The sequence below is a fragment of the Cherax quadricarinatus genome, chromosome 74 (assembly GCF_038502225.1).
Source record: "Cherax quadricarinatus isolate ZL_2023a chromosome 74, ASM3850222v1, whole genome shotgun sequence".
NCBI classification, from domain to species: Eukaryota; Metazoa; Arthropoda; class Malacostraca; order Decapoda; family Parastacidae; genus Cherax; species Cherax quadricarinatus.
In genome coordinates, this window is record NC_091365.1 from 3,162,132 (window position 1) to 3,169,625 (window position 7,494).

The following is a 7,494-nucleotide window of genomic DNA, read 5'->3' on the forward strand; positions in this document are numbered from 1 at the left end:
AGAGCTACTTTCCTTGCATCAAATCTAATTACCTCCCAATTCCCAGGCATTTTATGACTCCTATGGGTTTAGTGCTTTCACATGATTACAAATTTATTTCTATATGATGCTACATCATTTGTACACAATTGGATAACATCACAATAATAAAGTGGAAAGCCCTTTGTTATACAGAGTATTTCAGGCAAGCTGAAACCTAACTTGCATCTAGGGCTTTAGTATGCAAATATATTTTAGATATTTTTATTGTGAATATCATTAATGGAAATGAATCAAGTGTATATATAGCAGACAAAATCAAGGCAAGGTACTCCTATCTTCAAGAAAAATAGTAGGTCTGATGTAAGCAACTATAGGTCTGTTAGTATACTCAGTATAATATCTAAAATTCTAGAGAGGGCGGTGTACTCTCAAGTAGTTAAGTACCTTAATGACAACAACATTCTCCATAGCTATCAATCGGGCTTTAGAAGAACCTACTCAACCGACACCTCCCTTATTAATTGATGGATTACCCGAGAACTGAAATGTCAAAGGGGAACCTCATAGGTATGGTAACCTTAGACCTGCAAAAGGCCTTCGATACTGTCACTTTGGTTTCATCAGTAAAATATCTGGGAATTCCCTTTGACCCATGCATGTCAGGAGAATTGATAGGGAACAATGTAGTAAAGAAAGCAAATGCCAGACTGAAGTTCCTGTATAGACAAGCACAGTGTCTACCTACTGAGGCTCGCAGGACCCTATGTCTAGCCCTTATACAATGCCATATGGATTACACTTGCTCTTCATGGTACTCTGCCTTGACAAAAAAAACTGAAAGACTGCAAATCACCCAGAACAAAATCGTAAGATTCATCCTGGGGCTGGGACCAAGAGAGCATGTAGGCCAGGATGAATTACAGCAGTTGGATATGCTGAATGTTGAAGACAGTAAAACAACTGAAGCTAAATCATGTTTATAAAATTGCTCACAGTGTCCAGAATATCTTGCTGTCAATTTTGTCAAGGTTGGGAACCAAAGCAATCATAGTACTAGGGGGAGGGAGCACAACTTTGTAGTACCCACAGTCAGTGGCCAGGCTTCAAACACCTTTTATTGTACAGCAATAAAGGAATGGAACAGACTGCCTGCACATGTCAAAGCCAGTCATAGCATGAACCAGTTCAAGAAGACTGCCAAAAGGTGTCTGATGAATGTAGCTACAGAAAGGGAGGGGAATGATTTTCTATTTTTTTTAGCTAACATACGTGTAAATTTTACCTTATTCCTAGTAATGACCCTCATATTGTAGATAGTCTTAATGACCCTCGTGTAGTAGATAGTCTTTTTAGTATGATAATAAGATGTTATCTTCATTGTAGAGATATAAGAAAATATTATAACCTTTATATTATAATAATAAGGTAAAAGGACCCCAATGGAAATATGTCACTGTCTGACTTTTTTGGGTTATCCTAGGTTCTCTACACACATGCTGCTATGTATGATAATTCTATGTAACTGTATTTGTGTATACCTGAATAAACTTACTTACATGGGGGGGGGGGAACTTTTTTCAACAAACTGGCCATATCCCACCAAGGCAGGGTGACCTAATACAAAGTTTTTCCTCTTTAAATTTAGAAATTCGTACAGGAGAAGGGGTTACTAGCCCCTTGCTCCCGGCATTTTCGTCACCTCTTACAACACACATGGCTTAGAGGAAGATTTTTTTTTCCACTTCCACATGGGAATAAGAGGAAATAAAGAATAACAAGAACTATTAAGAAAACAGAGGAAAACCCAGATGGATGGATATGTATGGTGGCCTGGTGGCTAAAGCTCCTGCTTCACACACGGAGGGCCCGGGTTCGATTCCCGGCGGGTGGAAACATTTCGACACGTTTCCTTACACCTGTTGTCCTGTTCACCTAGCAGCAAACAGGTACCTGGGTGTTAGTCGACTGGTGTGGGTCGCATCCTGGGGGACAAGATTAAGGACCCCAATGGAAATAAGGTACAGTCCTCGATGACGCACTGACTTTCTTGGGTTATCCTGGGTGGCTAACTCCCCGGGGTTAAAAATCCGAACGAAATCTTATCTTATCTTATATATATGTGTGTGTGCATGCAGTGTGACCTAAATGTAAGTAGCAAATTATACCTGTTATCTTGCATGTTTATGAGACCAAAAAGACACCAGTAATCCTACCATCATGTAAAACAATTACAGGTTTCCGTTTCACACTCACTTGGCAGGACGGTAGTACCTCCCTAAGTGGTTGCTGCCTGCCAACCTACTACCTAGGCACTTATATTAAAATCATTTCTTTTCAAAGTAAAAATTCTTAAAAAAAAAAAAAAAAAAATTACAATACAAGTGAAAGTAGTAATCTGAATTATTACAAAATGTGATGATATACAAAGTATTTTACTTTTGTGATTACAAGACATTAATGATATTCACAGTAATATAAACTTAATGAAAATGATTCAAATGTATATGAAGCACATTATATTATAAGAAGTTACATGAGAATAAAAATACTTAGATGATACTGTACTAAAAGCATTCAGTAATTCAAAATTTTAATAAGGCTTACAAAAGAAAGATAGTTATCTGAACTGATACAAAATATGAGTTTATAATACACGTCTCTAGTAATATATAAGAGTGAAGGAGAGATGGAGCAAGAACAGGGACAATATTGAATGAAAGACAGGGTTTAAGGATATATTTGGCATAATAAATTGTCAGGATCACATTAAGGTAAGGTGCTGTTTGACAGTAGTTTTGAAGTGGTTGGCAAATAAGAAACCTCTGGAATCTTCATGCAAAGAATTCCAGATTTTAGGTCTTTTATAAGCATTGAGTTTTTGCACAGGTCGAGTTGGAGATGGGGAATATCGTCGAGATTTTTGCATCTTGTGTTGTCTGCAAGATCTGTTGCAGTTATCAAGAAAGTGTTTCAGGGTAGGATTAATGTTAGAACTGACTGTCCTGTATATGCAGTATTCACAGTAATATGAATAAATTTTATGTAAAAGTAAATTCAAACTTTTGAAGAGCAGAGGAGTGTGTTGCCTGGCACTAGACCGAGTGATCATTCATACAGCCACCGAGTTATCTGCTTTAGGTGATATGCATTAGTGGATCCCCAGGTACAAATGGCAAGAGTGAAGTAGAGATAGATTAGAGAGCAATACACACAAGTAGTGCTGTTTGAGGTACATAGTAACATTTTACAGAGGATTCCAACTGATTTGGATACCTTTTTATTTATCTGCGCTGAGTGTGGGTGTTAAATTTCAATTTGCTGTCAAGGTACAAACCATATTCATTACTGATAAAGGTGAGTTACTGGATATTAGTTCATTCGAGTAGATGGCCATCCCTCCCCCCATTTGATCAGGCCTGCCGTTATGAATGGCTGTCTACCCAGGTAAGGTAAAGATGCCTGTTGTGTTTGTTTAAGCCAGGGGTCAGCAATTAATAAGAGAGATAACATTTAGCGAAGCTAGGAGCACTGGGTCATCATAGTGCTTAGTCAGGGATCTAATGTTGTAACTGAATACTGATATGTATATTCTCAGTGTTGCTGAGAAGAGATTTTGCTTGACTTGCAGAGGAGTATTGATTGCCATTTTTTATATGACGGAGGATTAAAATTGGTGTTAATATCAACATTCATAAACTAAGATGTGGGTTTAGGAAAGTGAAGGATGAGGTAGAGGTATCAATAAACACTAACGATAAGAGCATTGGAGTGAGAACAGAATAACGTAATTAGCTGGTACAACTATTAACAAGAAAATTGGACTCAAGAAATCGTAATGACACGATTGCAAACAAACCATACCCCCGGCCGGGATTGAACCCGCGGTCATAGAGTCTCAAAACTCCAGCCCGTCGCATTGGCCACTAGACCAGCTAGCCACAATAAGATTCATCCAACTAGGTATATTTCTACACCATAGGAAGGTTAGCACAGGCACCTCTGTGACCACAAATGCAAGTTTTTACAGACGAATCTCCAGCTAGCGTGGCCGTGACGAACTCTAGCTCAAGTCCCTTCACTGCCGTCAACATGACTCAAGAAATCGTAATGACACGATTGCAAACAAACAATACGATTTCTTGAGTCATGTTGACGGCAGTGAAGGGACTTGAGCTAGAGTTCGTCACGGCCACGCTAGCTGGAGATTCGTCTGTAAAAACTTGCATTTGTGGTCACAGAGGTGCCTGTGCTAACCTTCCTATGGTGTAGAAATATACCTAGTTGGATGAATCTTATTATGGCTAGCTGGTCTAGTGGCTAACGCGACGGGCTGGAGTTTTGAGACTATGACCGCGGGTTCAATCCCGGCCGGGGGTATGGTTGGTTTTTTTTAAGAAAATTGGTTATGAAAATAAGGACAATGCACAGAGTAAGTATGATAAAGTAACTTATAACAAAAAATAAGGAAAAAAAATCAGTTATGCAAATATAAACAATGCAAGGTAAAAAAATTACTGTGCCTCCCATTTCCCAGGCACTGTATGGCTTACACTTCCCTATGATTATTATAATGCTGTACATTATAATAAAAGTGCTAAACCCACTAGGGTCATACAACATATAATGTTGTACAACCCCTATGGATTTAGTGCTTCCAATGAATAAAAGCATTAAATAAGGAATACCTCTACACAAGCATTTAGTCTGATCAGGTTGGGTATGCCCACCAGAGGAAAAAAAAAAAAAAAAAAAAAAAAAAAAAAACTCTTGGAAATATCTTTGGGTCCCTTCCCCAGACTTTTTTCTTACCTGCACTTCCCTAAAAGTCTAAGCATAAAAAAGTGGGGAATGCATCCACCTGGAAAAATATACGAAGAGAAAAAAAAAAAAAAAAAAGGTTTGGGGGATTTCCAAGACCATCTTCAGTTCTTCCTCCTCTGATAATGATGAATGATGTGTAAGAGTAACATTTTGTGTATATATAAAAAATTATTTTCAGTGCTTTCTCAACTCGCCATTATAACAGCTCACCTGTATTCCATTACACGAACTGGTCATGAGAAACAAACCGAATGTTTTTCAGGGGGAACTGAAAATAGTCTCTAAACTGTTACCGCCTATGCCTCTCCAAGATAAAACTGTTTGCGTAATTCAGCATTAACTTTTTTTTTTCTGAATATATTACATTTACGGGGGTAGTGCTAAACCCATAGAGGTTATACTGCATTTGGAGAATGGGAGGATGAAAGGCAATCAGATTCAAAAAAAGGGAAGGGAACTCCAATTCCAATAATAAAGTATCCATTTGGGATACCCAATAATAATACTCTACATGAGCTGAATGTAGTTATATTAATAAACCCTAATGGGTCATACATGTGCATTAAAAAGCGCTAAAGCTAAATATTACTGCAAATTTCATGTATTACTATTATTGTATACTTATGAGAATGCACTAAACCCAAAGGTCATATTTTTTTATTATAATCAAGGGGAAGCGCTAAACCCGTAGGATTATACAGTGTATGTGGGGGGACGGAAGGTATTCAGGCTCAATTCAGGGAACCTGAGCACAGATCTAATTCCCTAGATCAAGAGCCCTCACCAGCATCAAGGAATCTTCCTTGAGGGAAAAGAGGTCATACAACATGTGGGAAATGGGAAGCAATCAAGTTTAATCCAAGAAAGTGGAGAGCATATTTTATTCCCTAAATCAAGAGCTCTTCAACAGTGCCTAGGCACCTCCCTTGAAGAGATTCCTAATGATAGCTAATAGTATGATTATTATAACAAAGGGGAAGCGCTAAACCCGTAGGAATGGTAATGTAATAAAAAAAAATACGTTGCTACAAGCTCACTAGCGACCTTTACACTGCCAAGAAACTAACTAGCAACCTTGTACTGCGACATACTGACCCATGTGGATTTGATTATAACAACTGCGACATATTGACAGGTATACCTATGGGATCGTTTGCTTGGTTTTGATTATAACAATGCGAGATTCTTTAAGGAGTGGGTGCCTTGACGGTGAAGGATCATGAGTTTAGGAATCTGAATTACTCTCCCTTCGTATTACACTGCATTACTACTTCCCATATGTTTAGTGCTTCCCCATAAATATAATCGTACCATGGGAGGCTAGCAGATACCGTACAAGCTGGATGAAGAAACCGACACGTGTAACACTTAAGCATTTTTATTTAAAAAAATATTTCTCCAACTAGAGTCTTCTTTAACATAAAACATACATACAAAGACAGTAGAAAATGAAGTAATCGGTGCCTCGGCCTTCCTGAACTGGAAGCCGGTTCACATCTTAATCTAGATGAAGCAAGATTAAAGGACTATCACCTCATTTTTCACCGTCTTGTATACAGTTCTGCAAGGCTGATTACTTTATTTTCTTACTGTCTTATCCTCATATCTGACATAGACGAGGATGTTAGTCACAGCACCATGTCTTCCTTTGCAGATGACACCCGAATCTGCATGACAGTGTTTTCCATTGCAGACACTGCAAGGCTCCAGGCAGACATCAACCAAATCTTTCAATGGGCTGCAGAAAACAATATGAAACTCAACGATGAGAAATTTCAATTACTCTGATATGGTAAACATGAGGAAATTAAAACTTCAGAGTACAAAACAAATTAGAGCAAAAAAAACATCAGAGACCTGGGAGTGATCATGTCGGAGGATCTCACCTTCAAGGACCATAACATTGTATCAATCACATCTACTGGGAAAACGACAGGATGGATAATGAGAACCTTCAAAACTAGGGATGCCAAGCCCATGATGACACTCTTCAGGTCGCTTGTTCTATCTAGGCTGGAATATTGCTGCACACTAACAGCACCTTTCAAGGTAGGTGAAATTGCTGACCTAGAAAATGTACAGAGAACCTTCACGGCGCGCATAACAGAGATAAAACACCTCAATTACTGGGAGCGCTTGAAGTTCCTGAACCTGTACTCCCTGGAATGCAAGCGGGAGAGATACGTGATTATATACACCTGGAAAATACTAGAGGGACTACTACCGAACTTGCACACAAAAATCACTCCCAACGAAAGCAAAAGACTCTGCAGACGATGCAACATACCCCCAATGAAAAGCAGGGGTGTCACTAGCACGTTAAGAGACAATACAATAAGTGTCAGGGGCCCAAGACTGTTCAACTGCCTCCCAGCACACATAAGGGGGATTACCAATAGACACCTGACTGTCTTCAAGCAGGCACTGGACAAGCACCTAAAGTCGGTACCTGACCAGCCGGGCTGTGGCTCGTACGTTGGATTGCGTGCAGCCAGCAGTAACAGCCTGGTTGATCAGGCTCTGATCCACCATGAGGCCTGGTCACAGACCGAGCCGCGGGGGCATTGATCCCCGGAACTCTCTTCAGGTAAACTCCAGATATATCATATCTGTACCGAGTTGAAAAAAAAAAATCAAGTCATTCAGTGCTCAGGAGTGATATCTTACTATCATTTTTTTTGGTTATTCTAG

The 7,494-nt window shown here is 39.2% G+C and overlaps 1 protein-coding gene across 4 annotated transcripts in view; it reads right to left on the bottom strand.

Moving 5' to 3' along the window:
• Positions 1-7,494, bottom strand: part of LOC128700160 (oxysterols receptor LXR-alpha) — a 55,939-nt gene that overhangs the window by 5,429 nt on the left and 43,016 nt on the right. The gene's annotated exons all lie outside the window — the stretch shown is intronic.